The 19079-nt window shown below is 41.0% G+C and overlaps 1 non-coding gene and 1 pseudogene across 1 annotated transcript; both read right to left on the reverse strand.

Moving 5' to 3' along the window:
• Nucleotides 1-19079, reverse strand: part of LOC116594397 — a 1026621-nt pseudogene that overhangs the window by 76807 nt on the left and 930735 nt on the right.
• LOC116594620 lies at nucleotides 17172-17304 on the reverse strand. Its single transcript, XR_004287325.1, has one exon. It is a non-coding gene; the product is annotated as a small nucleolar RNA SNORA70 (small nucleolar RNA).

The raw sequence follows: 19079 nt of genomic DNA on the forward strand, positions 1-19079 counted from the left end.
TCAAATAAGAGTCTCATGCTCTACCGACTGAGCTAGCTGGGCAGTTGTCTGTCAAATAAATAAATAAAATCTTTAAAAAAAAAAGAAGACAGGCATGCCAAAGAAGGCAGGTTAACCAGAAGAAAGATAAGTCATAGGTAACCAAGAAAATAAGAAATGAGATTAACCAGTGTCAGGAATGTGCATGTAAAGTACGTGGGTAGATGGACAGGTAGACATTATGAACGTTCAGTCTAGAGGTGGGTTAGCACATGGGTAAGTGGATTTGAAAGACAGTGAGATGATTAGTTGAATTGCAGTAACAAAGCTGACTAAGGTATAGAAGGACACTGTCTGAAAACCAGGTCAGACTTGGAGCCCAACATCCCAAATCCTTCCCCCCTTTCCATCTCCCTTCTTCTGCCTCACCACTTTGCCTCACTGCTGTAGCTTGCAATTCTGTCTAGGTCATGATCCTTGAGATATGCTCGGAGTATTAGGTACGGACTCCAGCAAACTGTTTAGAAATGAGACCCTCACATCCCAGATCCCAGTTGGTTTCCAAGTGTCATCATCCACCAGAAAGAACTCCTGGGCTCAGACCTGCTGTTTTCTTCCCCCAAAGTCCCCAGCCCAGAGGCACAGGCTCCTCACCATGGTCCTCAGGTAGTCAACAAAGATATCGGTCACCTTCTGGCATAGTGGAGGTACCATCTTGTTGTTTAGGATTTTAACTTTCAGCGACTTGAGAGTTTTAAAGACATTATCTGTTGACAACTACAGAAGAGAGGGGACTCAGGAAGAAAGGAAGGTTGAAGGGTAAAGATAATAAAGAGAATAAGGGCCCCTGGTAGAGAAAGGAAGAGGAGGAGTGAATCCAGGAAGAGGGTTAAAGCTGGATCAGGGATTGAGGGGATGGAGGGAATATGGGTCAGACTAGGGACATGGGAATCAGACCTGGAGCTATGATGGCCTGGACCAAGTAGTGCTCTGCTAACTGGAGATTTCTCTTACTCTCCTGGCACAACATGTATGTACCCAACCAGCTCCCTGGATGGAGATGGTCCTGTGCTGGTTGGAGCCAGTAAAATGTCTGAGATGTCCTCACCTGATCAGCAGCTTGGAGCACCTCCATAATGTCCTCAATGTTCCTTCCTGAAGTATCCCATTCCTGGTTCCTCTCAGTGATCTCTGAGGACTGTATCATAGCTATAAATATCTCTGTAAGAAGTAAAGAGCGTGAACTGGGGGAGTTGTTTCTCTCTTGCTACAGGTGGGCATTTCATCAGAGGAAGATACCATGCTACAAACAAAAACATACAAGGGGCACTGGATGGCTCAGTGGGTTAAGCCTCTGCCTTCAGCTCAGGTCATGATCTCAGGGTCCTGGGATGGAGCCCCGCATTGGGCTCTCTGCTCAGCAGGGAGCCTGCTTCCCCCTCTCTCTCTCTGCCTGCCTCTCTGCCTACTTGTCATTTCTGTCAAATGAATAAATAAAATCTTAAAAAATTAAAAAAAAATTAAAAAATTTTTTAAATATAAAAATTCAGATTTGTCTTTAATATAGACATTATTTAACATGCTTTACTTACTTCACTCATTTGTAAAATGGTCATCGTTGTGGTAGTGATAGCAGAAGTTGCTGTTGTACAAATATCCAACTCATAGAGTTGTTAGGAGCATTATATGAAATAATATATGTGGAATAGTGCCTGACATATAGTAATAGCTCAGTAAATATTGACTACTGTTATTCTCAATTAGAAACTGTTGGGACTGTACCCGAATCCACAGCATCCCCATATCTCTATAGGAGAAAAGCTTTTTGTTGTCATTTTAAGACCAGGTCCTGGACATTAGATCAGGGTTAGGGGTAGCAAATGAGACAACCAAAAAAGCAATGAGAAAGGAAGTATATTTAACAGGAGGGGAGAGAGAGCGAAAGGAAGAGAAATAGAGATGTTACATAAAATGAACAAGCCCAAATTCCCAAAGACATGTAGAAATCTAATGGTAGGAAAGACAACACAGCAAAACCAACAATTGGAACAGGAAATTAGTTCAGAGGAAATTAATTTTGTAAAACAGCCTCTCCAAGATTTCAATAAAAGAATAGTAATGATAATAATTGTTGCCATCCTCTTCCTCCTCCTCCTCATCAAACAAATATGCTTAGGATGCTAAAAAATGGAGAATAAAGGGGGTCCCTAGGGGTGCAGTTGGTTGAGGGTCAGACCCTTGGTTTTGGCTCAGGTCATGATCTCAGAGTCGTGAGACTGAGTCCCGCATCAGGCTCCGTGCTCAGTGGAGTCTGCTGGAGATTCTCTACCCCTTTCCTTCTGCCCCTTCAGCTGTCCCCCTCAAATAAATAAATAAACCTTTGAAACTGATTATGTAACTATAAAGAAGAGTTATTCAAGTAACTTTTAAACATAATATTCTAAGTGTGTGCCGTTAATGGGATATCTCCTAAGGATAAAAAGACCTGCAAAGAAGTCTTGAAATTTATCTAATGAGTTTGTTATTGGTAGTGTTACTAGGGAGGTAGTTATGAAACCATTGCGTATGTTGTAGTAAATATACTGTTTTTCAGCAAACAGGGTTGTTACCATGGAAGAAGGGAGATGCAAATATAGAATGGGAGCCCATGATGTTTAAATTTTAATTAATTTTAAATAAATTAATTAAGACTTCGTGATTTAAAGTATTTCTCTCCGTTGAAGATGCCCCAAAACCAATGAGCACACCTGCTACATACCATTTATACTCCACTCTTTTTTTTTCTTAAGATTTTATTTATTTATTTGCGAGAGAGAGAGTGTGCAAGCACAAATGCGGGGATGGGCAATTTTTTTAATGTTGATATCATACTTATATTATTTTACACTACTTTTCCTCATTACATCCATGTCTTTGGCTCTCCAGGCCCTATGTGTCCATGAAATGGAAGCTTTTGCTTCCTTAAGAATGTCTTGTCTGTCCTGGTAATGTGATTATCTCTGAAAGTCTTCTCAGGCTATGTAATATCCATGCCACTTCTTTGCAGATGCTTGGGAAGTGGTGGTGGATCTAAAAACATTCAGTTAAGAATCAAGAAAAACATAAGGCTTCAGCCATGCAAGTTCTCTGACTCTTCTCCACATTTCTGTTACCATCACAAAGTTAATTAGATGATTCTTTAATGCCCTACAGATACATTTTATTGCTAAAACGTTTAATTCTACCATTGCAATTTAAGTTTAAAAAAGTTACTTTTAAGCTGGAGGGCTCTGGGAGGGTGGGGGATGGTGGCGTTAAGATTGCCTTGATTCGAAACTGAGATTAGCCATTCTCCAGTTATGCATCCTGGTGAGTTTCATCATTGCCGGATGCAATATGGGGCTAGATCTCATAACCCTGAGATCATGACCTGAGCCAGTACAAAGAGTTGGATGCTCGTCCGACTGAGCCACACAGGCATCCCTATAACCCACTCTTTTAAAAAAGGGGAAAAAAAAGCCTTCTTGAAGAAATGGCAGATTTCTGGTCATAAATGACTGGGAGTAGAAAGAGTACAAGAGGGGCACCTGGGTGGCTCAGTGGGTTAAGCCTCTGCCTTCGGCTCAGGTCATGATCTCAGGGTTCTGGGATCGAGCCCACATGGGGCTCACTGCTCAGCAGGGAGCCTGCTTCCTCCTGTCTCTCTGCCTGCCTGTCTGCCTACTTGTGATCTCTGTCTGTCAAATAAATAAAATCTTAAAAAAATAAAGAAAGAGTACAAGATAGGTCCCTATACTTTTGTGCCCAAAACATACACGTGCTCAAAAACCTAATGGGTATACACTAAAAAGGCAGAAGACCCAGATGAAAGGGGTCTCCCATTGGTCAAATGAGCAACATTTTGAACATCAAAAAGAATGACAATAATAATTTAAAATCCATTGAATAAAAAATAAAGAAGAAAAAGAAAGGAACCCATGGACCCAAACTGGAACTTAAAAATGGTAGTGGTACACCTGGGTTGCTCATTCAGTTAAGCGTCTGCCTTCAGCTCAGGTCATGATCCCAGGGTCCTGAGATGGAGCCCCATGTCAGTCTCCTGCTTGGCAGGAAGCCTGCTGCTACCTCTCCCACTGCCTCTCTCCCTGGCTTATACTCACTCTATCTCAAATAAATAAATAACATCTTTTAAAAAATAATAAAGATAAATTAATAAATGCTTGGTAGTTATAGTGGGGGAGGAGGGATTCCACTTTCAAAGATGCCAGCTAATAAAAGAGAAGGAATGACAGAATTGCAACTATAGATGAAATAACTGTTGCAGGCAGGAAAGCACCAATGATATTGACATGGCCTGAAGCATCACCACACGTATTATGCATTAAGTTACAATAGGAAAAAAGCTCTTTTACAACAGAGAGATCTGATGAATACCCCCTTCACCAAGCCATCAAGTGTAAAATCACCAATAACAGAACTGACCGATATTATATGTTTCCTGATGATGCAATGGAAGACATGCTTCCCCATGCAGTATTTTTGCCCACTACGTTTAATTTAAATCTAAAATGAGGAAGCGATCAGTCAAATCCAGATTATAGGACAGTCGACATGACCACTAAAGACGAAAATGGTGGGTGGGCTATCTTAGATGAAAGGAGAACGCAATGGATCATCTTTGACCGGATCTTAGGTGGGCTGAAGAATAGCTAGAAAGGAAATTTTAGCTAGAAAGAAAATTTCGAGGACACTTGGGGAAATTTGACCACAGGCTATGCGATAATGATAATATTGTATCAATATTAAGTTCCTTGAGTATAATAAGGTTATAAGAATTCTCCTGGAATACTTAAAGTCCATAATATAAGTGTGAACTTACTCTGGAATGATTCAGATCTCTGTGCATGTGTCTGTATATGGGTTGAGAGAGACAGAGTATGAGATGAGCACAAACATGGCAAAATATTTAGCAAATTGGAGAATATAGGTTGAAGAATAATGGGCGCTCATTGCACTATTCTTTTAGCTTTTCTATAGGTCTGGTATTTTTTCAAAATAAAATGTTAGGAAAGAAATCAAGATTCACCAGTTATCAAAAGACACCATTAGGTGAGTAAAAAATGGCAAAGCTCAGAGTGCAAAAAGATATATATCACCCATAAAATCAACAAAGTATTCATATCCAAAATATATGATAATCCCCTGCAAATCAAAGAAAAATGGGTCAGAGACATAAAAGGAATTTGTAAAAGAGTATATACAAATGGCTCATAAACACATTTAAAGGTTTGCCTCAATCTAACTAGGAATTAGGGAAGTAAAAATTAAAACCACAGAGGTATATTGTAACACATCCACCAGAATGGTTTAAACTTAAAAGGTTTACAATCACTAGTGTGGAAATGATGTGGAACAGTGGGGATTTTCATATACTAATGGGATATAAAAGAATACACCCGCTTTGGGAGACAACTTGGTATTATCTACCAGAATGCTTAAGATACGCTTACTCTGTGATCATTTCCCAGGTAAACACCTAATGGAATGCATGCTTACTTATGATAATAGACATGTGCATGAATGTTCACAGTGCCATTATTCATAACAGCCCTAAACTGCAATGTCCAATATCACCATAATGGAGAAATTGTTATTATTCATACAATACTCATGTTGTGGAATACTATATAGCAATGAAAAATGAACAAACTATAATGTCCTGCAACAATAGGGATAAATCTAACAAATATGAAATAAGTGAAAGATGCCAGAGACAAAATAATAGATATTTCATGATTATATTTATTTTAAAAAAAACTCAAAAATAAGCAAATATGAACTACTGTGTTTGGGGATTCAAACTTAGGTAGTAAAAGTTTAATGAAAAGCAAGAATATGATTTTTATTTAAAAAATGTTTTTTGGGGGATGCCTGGGAGGCTCAGTTGGTTAAGGCCTCTGCCTTCAGCTCAGGTCATGATCCCAGGGTCCTGGGATCAAGCCCTGCTTCAGGCTCTCACTCAGTGAGAAGCCTGCTTCTCCCTCTCCCACTCCCCCTGCTTGTGTTTCCTCTCTCGTGGTGTCTTTCTCTGTCAAATATACAAATAAAAAATCTTTAAAATAGAAGAAGCTATATTTTTAAAAGATAATACAGAAAACAAAAACATAGAAATTATACAACTCAATAGATAGGTTTCAGAGTAGACTAGATGCTGCTGAAGAATGAATCAGTGAACTGGAGGACACACTGGCAAAAGTGACCCAGAATCTAGCACAGACACATGGATAAGAAAATAAAAGAGAGCCATTTAGAGACATGGATGAAAACCTCCAACATATGCTTAACGGGAATGCCAAAGGAATGTAGTGAATGGGCAAAAGGTCATAGTTGAAGTGATAGTGGCTGCAGATCTTTCAGAATTAAAGCGAACATGAATGCTCAGATTGGAAAAGCACACCAAGTCTTTAACAGGATAAAGAAAATCAATCCATTTCTAGATACACTGGAATAAAATAAAAGACCAAAGAAAACAAGAGAACTCTAAATCACTCAGAGAAAAAAAGATTACCTGCAAGAAAAAGACCACCAGACCAGCAGCAGACTTGCCATCAGCAACAGTAGAGAAGACAATGCAATAATAGCTTCCAAGTTTTAAAAGAAAGTAACTATCCATCTAGAACTTATACCCGGCTCCATCATTCAAGAGTAAGAGTTGGGGCACCTGGGTGGTCAGTGGGTTAAGCCTCTGTCTTTGGCTCAGGTCATGATCTCAGGATCCTGGGATCGAGTCCCGCATCAGGCTCTCTGCTCCGCAGGGAGCCTGCTTCCCCCCTCTCTCTGCCTAATGGTGTTATAAGCCTTGTTTTTTTTTTTTGATGTTTTAAATTTTTTATTTTTTTATAAACATGTATTTTTATCCCCAGGGGTACAGGTCTGTGAATCGCCAGGTTTACACATTTCACAGCACTCACCAAAGCACATACCCTCCCCAATGTCCATAACCCCACCCCCCCTTCTCCCAACACCCCTCCCCCCCATCAACTTGTTTTGAAGATTAAGAGTCACTTATGGTTTGTCTCCCTCCCAATCCCACCTGCCTCTCTGCCTACTTGTGATCTTTCTCTATGTGTCAAATAAATAAAATCTTTTTTTAAAAAAAGAGTGAGATCAAAATGAAGACATTCCAGATAAGCTAAGAAATTTATTATTCATATGCCCCCACTGAAATAAAACTAATAATCTTCCTTCTTTCAGCAAGGAATGAAATAAACCCAGAAAGGAGAAGAAGAATGCAAGAAATGTATTAATCATGTACTCAGAATTAGAAAACACTTGGTATCCTGAGTATCTTCTGTTGGCTCTCCAGATGCTCCCTACCTTCTTCTTCATTCTGTTAAATGTTTTGGAGGCCATATCCAATAAATCCCCTTGTCCTATGGCTCGCAGTTGGGTTTTGCATATGGAGAGCCCCGATAGGAAGCTGCAGAAAGAAAGGATGGTCAGGTCACAGTATATATTCTCCTGGTTCCTCCTGGCGGTGTGATTCTTGGCTGGGTGCATACCTTGAGGTCACTGCTTCTCTCAAGATAGCCCTGTATGCACAACGCTCCGTTCAGCTTTTCATGACTTCTCCCTCCCCACATCCCTTCAGGCCTAGGGGTGACTCAACTCTGGCTGTTACTGGCTCCAGCTTATTTACTATCTCTTGTGGGTTTCTTAATCTCTACTCACAAATACTCATCTGAAATAGTTGCTTTAAATCTGTTAAACTCTCCTCAAATATTCCTAATTTGAATGTGTAGTTTGCTTTCTGGTAGGTGCCTGGGAAGGTGGTAAGTTTAAGGGAGTATTGTCGGTGAAATACAATAATCACCACTAAATCGAGGGAGTTAAAGCCCTGATGGAATGAGACCGTTAGACAGCACAGCACAAAAGATGAGCAGGCTGAGGTTGAAGGGCAGGGATGGAGTTTGATATCGTTATTTTCCTTAGAAGGAATATAGAGAATCGGTGCACTTTAAACTTTATTTTCTAGAAAAATAAAGAGGATAAATGCTTATTATTTTTAGAGTAAAAAAAAATCTTTCCAGGTGTTGAGTTGCAGAACCTTATTTCAATATTTTAGACTTCTTCATTTTTTATACTACTTAAATTCAATACATCCATCATTGAATATACTATCTTCTCTCCTTCCCTACATTAATCCCTAAATCTGGGCAGTTCTTGAGTCTTGGCCATCTTTGACTTCTCTCTCACACCACCCACAGCCCTGCCAGGACAGAGGATTTTACTTATTCAAGGTCCCTTGAACCCAACCCTTTGCTACCCTTATACAGCCACTGTTCGACTTCATTTCTCATGTTCAGACTCACCTCCTTTTTAGGCCTGACCCTGCTCCAGTCCCTGTTTCTCTCCTTCTCACCCACACCAGACAAATGACAGCACTACAAGGAAGAGGTTGAGATGACACAGAGGTAACGTGTCCTGGGAATACGACCCAACTGTTGAGAAATAATCATAACTTAGCAACCAAACTGAGAATGCTTACATTAGAACTAACCCACCAGTTCCTTAATTCTAAAGAACCTAAGGTGGAATAGAGCTTCCCCTCCCCCAAAGACAACTCCTGGAGAGAAATGGCTTTATTACAACTTCTTTAAAATACCTGCTGCAGGGGCGCCTGGGTGGCTCAGTGGGTTAAGCCTCTGTGTTTGGCTCAGGTCATAATCCCAGATTCCTAAGATCGAGTCCTACATTGAGCATGGCACTATTTATCTATAAGTAAAAATTCAAAATTCTCTTGACACTCAACAATACACAGATGCTTACATTACAGTTCATACATATGTGCAGTTGTTAAAATTAATTTTTTAAAATATTTAATGACATGACAAAATGTTCACATAGATTGTTAAAAAAAGGCAAGTTATAAAGTGTGTATAATACTGTTTTATATATATCCAACTATATACTTTATATATATACATATAACCAGACTATTCACACATGTCTATATACACACACACATACGAATGCACAGAAAAAACTGGAAGAACATACATCAAAGTGGTAACATATCCAGATGGTAGATTTATAAGGAATTTTTATTTTCTTCTAAGGACTTCTCTATAAGTTCCATGCAGTTTAAAATAAACATATGTTACTTTTGTCATCCAAAAAGTGTTACTTTTAAGTATGTTCTTTTAAAAATGTAAACTGATGATTCAGAAAATGTTTTATTAAAAGCAAGGAGGTTTATAGAAAAAAGCCTAATTCAAGTGACGTCAGCAAATTTTTTTAGCTTTGTCTATATGATGGGTGTTGTGAGGGTATTCGAGATAAAGGTAACATGATTGCTGACCTCAAAGAACTTAGAGTGAGAGTAAAGAACATATGACAGTTATAAGATAAGACAATACACACAATATTATAGGCATGTACAATGTTCTAAAAAGCAGAGAGGAGAGTACATAATTAAGTCTGTAAGAGCTAGGGAAGGTTTCCGAGAGAATGGGCTGGTGAGTGTGGCTTTTCAGGATGAAGAAGGGTAGAGGGCATGATGTGGAGGGAGAAGGAACCTCTCAAACAAAGAAACAGGATATACAAAAAGCACTCAGCCATGAGACAAGGCATGAGACATCATGTCAAGGGACGTACACACAGAACCAGTCAAATAATGTAGTGATTTCAAATGACGGGAAGTGTCATGTAGCTGCTAAAATTAAGATTTTTTTAAGATTTTATTTATTTATCCGACAGACAGACATCACAAGTAGGCAGAGAAGCAGGCAGAGAGAGAGGAGGAAGCAAGCAGGCTGAGCAGAGAGCCCAATGTGGGGCTCCATCCCAGGACTCCGGGATCATGACCTGAGGCGAAGGCAGAGGCTTAACCCACTGAGCCACCCAGGTGCCCCTAAAATTAAGTGCACTTGTGAGTTCAATATTTGGTAGAAGTGTACAGAATGCAAGTGAGGAAGAGAGGCCTTGTCACCATGCTGTGGCAACAGGGAGTCCTTGAAAGGCTCACATATCAGAGGGTCTGGGATTTGTGATTTAGAGGAACCACTCTGTTTGTAATGCAGAAGATGGGCCTGAGGAGGACAAGACTGCAGGCCGGGGGGGAGAAATGATAGTTACCTGACCTGAGGTAGTAGCACAGGAGATGAAGAGACAAGAACAGATCAAAAAGATACTCTGGAGGTTAAAATAGGCAGAACTTGGCAATGGATTACAAGAGGTGAGAGAAGACACCAAGGAAAAGCAGGCACGTGGGATCTCTCCCAGGTTCAGAATTGAATACGGTAAATGGAAGAAACATTCGATTTTGAAAATACAGAAAGAGGAACCCATGTGAGAGGACAGGGGATAATGGGAAGTTTTAAGAACATGATGGGTCTGAGATTTCTCTAGATATCCAAGGGTAAAACTTGGAAGCATTAGGATATACTAGAGTTTAAGGGGAACTGGAGATGTAGATTTTGTAGCTCAGAGGTGATGGTCAAAGCCATTCTTTTGCCTCAGAAGAGAAGAACAAGTGCAAATGGCCAAGAATCCTGAAGAAGATAAACATTTAACAAAATGAGCAGAAGAAGGTGAGAATATAGAGGAGGAGACCGAGTGAAAATAATGAAGTGGGAGGGTATGCTATAGAGCTAGCACAGTGATTGAGAGCTTGGTCTTTGGACAATTATCATACGATCTCACTGATGTGTCGAATTTAAGAAACAAGGCAGAGGATCATAGGGGAAGGGAGGGAAAAAGCGAAACAAGACAAAACCAGAGAGGGAGACAAACCATAAGAGACTCTTAATCTTGGGAAACAAACTGAGGGTTGCTGGAGGGGGAGGGTCCATGGTGTGGGGAGCACTGGGTGTTGCACAAGATCATTGAGTCACAGACCTATACCCCTGAAACAGTTTTCTTATTCATGAAACTGGATACAGATAACATCTACGCATTCGTGAAAAAAAATCCTCAACAAACTAGCAATAGGAAGTTACTTCCTCAATATGCTAAAAAGCATCTGTGAAACCTACAGCTAGAGTATTTAACAGTGAAAGACCAAGAGTTTTCCCCCTAAGATTGGGAGGAAGGCAAGGATATACAAGCTCACCAACCCTATTCAACAACGTACTGACTATTCTAGCCAGGATACGTAGGCAACAAAGGTATAAAAGGCATTCAGATTGGAAAGGAAGAAATAAACTATCTTATCCACAAATGACATGATCTTGTATACAGAAAATCTGAAGAAATCCACTAAAAAAAAAAAGCTAGAATTAATGAAGGAGTTAATGAAGGAAATTCACAAAATCAATGTCTAAAAATCAGCTGTACTTCTATACACTAGCAATGAACAATACAAAAATGAAATTTAAAAAATTATCACATTCACAATAAGATCAAAAAGTAAAATACTTAGGCATAAACTGAATGAAATGGGCGTAAGAGTTTTACAATGAAAACTATAAAACATTGCTAAAAGAAATTAAACAAGACTTAAACAAATAAAAAAACATTCCAGGTTCACGGATGCGAAGACTAAACATAATTAAGATGGACAGTCTCCCCTAATTGGTCTACAGATCCAACACGATCCCTATCAAATTCCCTTTTGCCATTTTTGTGGAAATCGGAAAGTTAATTGTAAAAGTTATATGGAAATGCAAAGAATCCCAAAGTAATTCTAAAAAAGAAAGGATGGAGGACCTATACTTCCTGATTTCATAACTTACTACAAAGATAATCAAGACAGTGTAGTACTGTCATTAAGACAGACATACAGGTTGATGGAATAAAATTGAAAGTCCACTAATAAACACTCACATTTATAGTCAATGGATTTCCTACAAAAGTACCAAGAAAATCCAGTGGGAAAGAAATTGTCTTTTCAAAAAATGGTGTTGGGGCAATTTGGATAACCCAAAGGACAAAAAAATTAATTTGGGCCCCTACCTCAGACCATACAAAAATTAGCTCAAACGGATCACTAACCTAAATGTTAGAACAAAAACTTAGGAGAAAATCTAAGAGTAAATTTTTGTGGTCTTACGTTGGGCAAAAAGCAAAAGCACAAGGAGAAATCAAAATGGCGAATTTAAAACTTCAGCACTTCAAAAGACACAATCAAGATAATGAAAAGATAACCATAGAAGAGAAGAACATATTTACAAGTCATAGAGATATATGTGACTTACCTCTTACAATTTAGTAAAAAGCACAAATAACTCAATTTAAAAATGGGCAAAAGAGGGGCGCCTGGGTGGCTCAGTGGGTTAAAGCCTCTGCCTTCCGCTCAGGTCGTGATCTCAGGGTCCTGGGATCGAGCCCCGAGTCAGGCTCTCTGCTCGGCAGGGAGCCTGCTTCTCTCTCTGCCTGGCTCTCTGCCTACTTGTGATCTCAGTTTGTCAAATAAATAAAGAAAATCTTAAAAAAAAAATGGGCAAAGGATCTAAACACACATTTCTCCAAAGAAGATATATTAATGACCAATAAGCACATAAAAAGATATTCAACATCATTTGTCACTAGAAAATGTAAATCAAAACCACAATGAGCTACTACTTCATATCCCCTAGAATAACTATAGTCAATAAGACAATTAACAAGTGTTGGAGAGGATGTGGAAAAATCCTCATACATTGCTGGTGGAAATGTAAAATGGTACGGCCACTTTTTTTGGAAAATAATATGACAGTTTCTTAAAAGGTTAAATATAGAATTACCATAAACCCAGAAATTTTACTTTGGTTATCTGCCAAGAGGAAATGAAAACATAGGTCTTCACAAAGATTTATACATAAATGTTCATAAAAGCACTATCCACAAGAGCTAAAAGGTGATAATAATTCAAATGCCCATCACCTGATGAATGGATAAACCAAGTGGTATTTCTATGCAATGGAAGAGTATCCAACAATACCAAAGAAGGAAGTACTGAGACATGCTGTCGTAAGCTCTATGAAAGAAGTAAAACACAAGAACACACATTGCACGATTCCATTTTTAACAAATGTCCAAGATAGGCAGATACATAGAGACAGAAAGTAGGTTAGTGGCTGCCTAGGGCTGGGGGTGAGAATGAGGAGGGACTCTAGTAAGCATGAAGTTCTTTTGGGGTGATAGAAATGTTCTAAATTAGATTTTGGTGGTGGTTGCAAAATTCTGTAAATATGCTAAAAATCATTGAATTGTACACTTAAAATTGGTGAATTTTATGGTATTTAAATAATACTTTGATAAAGCTATTAGTTTTTTAAAGTATTCTTTTAAGATTTTATTTATTTATTTGTGAGAGAGAGAGGGTGAGCTTGAATGGGGGGAGGGGCAGAAGGAGAAGAACAAGCAGACTCTTCGCTGAGCAAGGAGACAGATCCAGGATACTTAAAGATCCAGGATAATCAAAGATTATTTGTTTCAAGAGCCAATTTCAAGAACTCCTTCTGGCCAAAGATGAGACATTTTAAACAGTAATAAAGATAATAATTAAAATATATTGAAATATATCAAATGCATTTACACACCTGAGTTCATAATGATTCTTTTTTTTTTTAATTTATTTGACAAACAGAGATCACAAGTAGGTGGAGAAGCAGGTAGAGAGAGAGAGGAGGAAGCAGGCTCCCCGCTAAGCAGAGAGCCTGATGTAGGGCTCGAGCCCAGGACCCTGAGATCACCACCTGAGTGAAAGGCAGAGGCTTTAACCCACTGAGACACCTAGGTGCCCCAGTTTATAATGATTCTTTTTTTTTAATTTTTTTTAAAGATTTTATTTATTTATTTGACAGAGAGAAATCACAAGTAGATGGAGAGGCAGGCAGAGAGAGAGAGAGGGAAGCAGGCACCCTGCCAAGCAGAGAGCCCGATGCGGGACTCGATCCCATGACCCTGAGATCATGACCTGAGCCGAAGGCAGCGGCTTAACACACTGAGCCACCCAGGCACCCTATTTTTTTTAAGATTTTATTTATTTGACACAGAGAGAGAGATCACAAGCAGGCAGAGAGGCAGGCAGAAAGAGAGGAGGAAGCAGGCTCCCTGCTGAGCAGAGAGCCTAATGCGGGGCTCCATCCCAGGCAGGACCTTGAGATCATGACCTGAGCCAAAGGCAGAAGTTTAACTCACTGAGCCACTCAGGCACCTCGCATAATAATTCTTAAAGGGGAAAAATATTGGTCATATTTGAAAAAATGTATATTATTTTGAAAAATGATAAATAAACAGAACAAATCAAGCAATTATCCAGACTCTTCTATATAAATTGTACCACTGGATAACAAAAAACAGTTTATTAAGTGGCAGTATCTCTTTACAGAAGTATGCCAGTTAATGAAAGAAGAAGCAATGATATAATAATATCATGATTTTTGAATTCATAGTTGATCAAAGGGTGCTAACATCTCCCCGCCAAAAAAAACCCAAACAACCTCTAACCTGAATCTGATCAAGCCTCCAGAATGAACTAGTAATTTACAGTAAATACAAAGAACAGAGGAACATGTTAAACAATTCATGAGGCAATGGTTAGCAAAATCCAAAATGTGGGAAAACAGCCTTTTTCCTTCAATAAATAAATCTCAAGAGAGAAAAAAGAGATGAAAGGGGAAATCAAAGGTCAAAAAAGCTAAGAGACAAATCAATCACTTGGATCTTGGTCCAAACAAACACACTGTAAAAAGAAAATATGAAATAATTGTAAATTTCAAGATAGCAATATTTGATGATATTGAAGAATAATTGTGTGGGTGGTTAGTGTGATAACGGTATTTGCTTATGTTCTTTTAAAGAGATCATATCTTTTACAGATATATACTGAATATTTATGGATGAAATTATATGTCTGGGATTTGCTTCAAAATAATAAGGGATGGGGAGAAATGGTGGGAGTAGATGTGAAACAAGATAGGCTTTGAGTTAATAAATAGTGCATTTGGAGATGGGTACAGGAAAGCTCATTGTGCTATTTTCTTGACCTCTGCATATGGTTAAAATTTTTTGCAACAGAAACTAAGCTCTCCCAGGCACCCTCTATTATATTTCATTTCCCCTTCTTCATAGCACTTCTTACTCTCTGAAATTATCTTATTGGTTTATTGTCTGTTTCCTCCCCGCAAACAGGTAAGCTCCATGAGATGAGGAAACTTGCTCATCTCGCTCATTTCTGTATTTCTGGCCTAGATTAGGTCCCCAGTCCCCACGTCTTAAACAAAATGAACAAATGAATGAGTTACCCTCTTTGCTCTGGGCTTCCTTCCCCAAACTACCCTTCTGCCTCTGCCCCTTCCAACTTCTCCCCGAAGCCTTCAGAAAAGCCTCTGCACTGCAAAAACTTCCCTCCATCCTCAACTCTTCATTGACTGCCCTTTTCATCTCGTTTCCTCGGTGGAAACGCCACACCATGGTTTCTCCTGTGTACTCTGCCGTGCAGCCTGCTTGTTTCTTCCTGTGCTGCGTGACTCAGGGTCAGGCCCCGCGCAGCCTTGTTTAAACACTTTCTCCCCATCCCCAGCCCCACTGCCACCCACTCCTGCTGCAGGCAAGCCTCTACTCATCCAGCTGACCCTTAGTGTCATTGCTCTGGGAAATGTCCTTTGGTCCTCTGGCCCATACTGCCGCTGTCCAGGGTATACGTGCCACCCCACTGAACGTCCTCACCTCTGAGAGCATTTTTCACACTACATCGCAACTATCAGCTTCAGTTACATGTCTCACCCTTCATCCCCATCCCCGCCCCGGCCATAAGCTCTGTGGGTGAAGGAACTTCTCACAGTGCCGGCACATAATGGGCTGTCCGTAGACATGTATTAAATGAAGGAAGTCAGGAGATCTTCCAACAGTGAGAAAGACTGAACATGGAGAGACCCAACAGGAAGTCTCTGTCACAGAACCAGTGGGAAGTGGTAAGAGTCTAGATTGGGGGAGTATGGCAGAACCAGATGGAGACCTGGACACGATGCCGCATACTTATCAATAACACAATCTTTCTTGCCAGATCACCACTCCTCCCTTCCGTTCACCTCATGGGCGCCACCAGCCCCCACCCCCACCACTGGAGACAGAAACCTGGGACACTTCTGCCCTCAACCCACTCCATCTAATCAGAGACCAAACCTCATGTCCAACCTTCCTTCCTACCCCCACTGCTTCGGCTTTCATTCAGACCGCCATCATCTCACATTCTGCTTGTTTCAAGTAAATCTTATGGGACCATCCATCTTTAGGTCTGCCCGTCCTACATCGCTATGCTATCTTTCCTCCGCACGGCTTGAAGAGTGAACTTTAAAGCGCCAATCGGTGTGTTATTCCCCTAATTAAACCCCTATGATGGCTCCTCATTGCCTTCATGGCTTTAGCCCAGGCTCCTCAGCATGGCGGCCAAGGATCGCACTCCGTGATCCATCAGCTTCCTGAGGCTCTTGCCCTGCCCCTTCTCTAGGGACACTTCCCTTACCCACAGTGTGTGTCATGCTCATCCTGGTTTCCCTCCCTGGGATGTGTTTTCTATCTGTGTACACTGCAAAAACAAAACAAAACAAAACAAAACAAAACAAACCCATCATCTTTCTTTTTGGTTTTGTCTCATTTTGTTTTGACAGGAAGTAGGATTTATTGGTGAGCATGAATGGGAAGGGTGCAGTGCCGAGGTTCTCAAGAGCGCAGAGCCTGCCATTTGTCCTAGGGACCATGATTTGGAGGGGGGGAAGAATGCACAGAACTCTCTCTTTAAAGATATTTATTTATTTGACAGACAGAGATCACAAGTAGGCAGAGAGACAGAGGGAAAATCAGGCTCCCTGCTGAGCAGAGAGCCCGATGCAGGACTCAATCCCAGGACCCGGAGATCATGACCTGAGAAGAAGGCAGAGGCTTAATCTACTGAGCCACCCAGGCGCCCCCCAAGGGACCATGATCAGGGATATATCTGACCCACGGCCATCTGTGATGAGCCAATTTTCAGCTCCCATGTCTTCAAATTCTTCCCCATTAAACTTAGTAAGGCCGCTTCTTGGAAATGTGGATCTTCTGGAGGCCAGGGAACTTGACCTTGGCCCTGCATGGGGCCTCAATCCCATGCTCCTTGTTTTGCTGCTTGATATGGATGGACACGGTGACTTGGCCAATATGGACCCTGACTTTCCAAAGACACCCCACATACCTGTCTGGAGCCTAGATGAGAGATAACATGAGGTCAGACATCAATGTCCACTGGGAAGGGCTGTCTCCAAGGTTCCTTAGGGCAATCCTTAGGGAAACAGGCTGCGTATACTACCAAGGAGGTTCCTGTTTGCAGCCATTGTGCACTGGGCCCCCATGGGGAAAGAGCACAGTCAGCTTAACTGGCTGCAGACCCATCATCTTTCAAGACCCAGTTCAAGCCTCTCCTACTTTTTTTTTTTTTAAGATTTTATTTATTTATTTGAAAGAGAGAAAGACAGCTAGAGAGGGAACACCAGCAGGGGGAGGGGAGAGAGAGGGAGAAGCAGGCTCCCTGATGAGAGCCCAACTCTCAATGGGACTCAATCTCAGGACCCTAGGACCATGACCTGAGCCGAAGGCAGACGCTTAACAACTGAGCCACCCAGGTGCTCCTTATGAGGCACTTTTTAATGCCCCTATTGGCCCCATTCCTCCCCCCAAGACACAGCAGAGGGGGCACCTGGGTGGCTCAGTGGGTTAAAGCCTCTGCCTTCAGCTCGGGTCATGATCCCAGGGTCCTGGGATCGAGCCCCACATCGGGCTCTTTGCTCATCAGGGAACCTGCTTCCTCCTCCTCTCTCTCTGCTTGCCTCTCTACCTACTTGTGATCTCTATCTGTCAAATAAATAAATAAAATATTTAAAAAAAAGACACAACAGGGACCGTATCTCAGTCAGTTTTGCAATCCCAGTGCTCAGCACAGAGCCTGGCACATAGGAGGCACTCAGTAACCACGGAAAACTGACTGGAATCCTGGAAGCTGGAGGGTACACCTGAGTGGTGGGGGGAGTGATCCGCTGCCCTCTCCTGGCAACGTGAGGCATTGTCCTAACCACAGGCACCACCCCTGGGAGGAAGGGGAAGCTGCAAAAAAGGAGGATGGAGAATGGACTGGATTGAGGTCTTGGGGGGACACCTTTATCAGCTCCCACACAGTTCCCAAGACCATGAAAGCTAGGATGTAGAAGCCAAGTCAGTGCATCCAAAGGACGGCATATCCTTAGAGTGGGTCTGTCCCCCACACTAACTATAAATTCCCCAAATTATATTATATTTTTCTACCACTCTGTCCTGTTGTCCTTGTGGTTGTTCCTATCCCTGCTGCTTTCATTCACTTTAGCAGGCGATCATTAATTTCTTCCTCCAACATTATAACAGCGTGTTTCTTTCTTTTTTTTTTTTTTCTTGTGCATGGAAAGGCTGAATTTGACAACTAGTTTCTCTTGATTTTAACTCAGCTTCCCACTGGTAGGAGGTGGTCTCTAGTGTTCTGGGTGTCTCAGCTTTCTGCCAAAATCCAACCACCAGCTGGGATCCCACAGCCCTCACTCCCTCCACAGCTTCAATAAGCCATGTGACATCATGGCAGGGGAGGGTGGTTCTTGGCAAGGAGAATCATTACCTCACTCCTTTTGGGGCTGCAGGCTTATTGTCTGTATTTTGACATGTGGAAAATTGCCTAACACCTAACATGAGAAATGGACTTGGGAAGGAGCTTGGGGCTGGAGAGAGAGGTTTGAGAGTGACATGCCCCCAGGTAGGTAAAAACTCAGAGCAGCTAAGATAGTCCACTTGTCCTTAGTACTTCTGATTCTTCCCTTTTGTCCAGCTGAGTACAACTGAAATCCTCAAAGCCACTAGCCATGGGATGTCAGGATGCATTTGTGACATTCTCTGTAGCCTTATGTTAATTTAGATCCTTCTTCCTGCTTGATCATACCCAGAGATCATCTGATTAGAGGCAAAGTTGCAATTCCTAGTAACCTCCTGTAGAGAAGATACCCCCAAATTGAAGTAGAGATCAGAATTTTATTCCACTTTGTGTATTTCCTTGTTTATTTTATTTTTTTTTCTATCCTTGTTTATTTTATTGAGTTTGTATAAATATACATGGGTGAAAGTAGTGTCAACTCTAGCAGAAAGCT

This window comes from Mustela erminea, chromosome 6 (genome assembly GCF_009829155.1).
Source record: "Mustela erminea isolate mMusErm1 chromosome 6, mMusErm1.Pri, whole genome shotgun sequence".
In the NCBI taxonomy this organism is placed as follows: domain Eukaryota; kingdom Metazoa; phylum Chordata; class Mammalia; order Carnivora; family Mustelidae; genus Mustela; species Mustela erminea.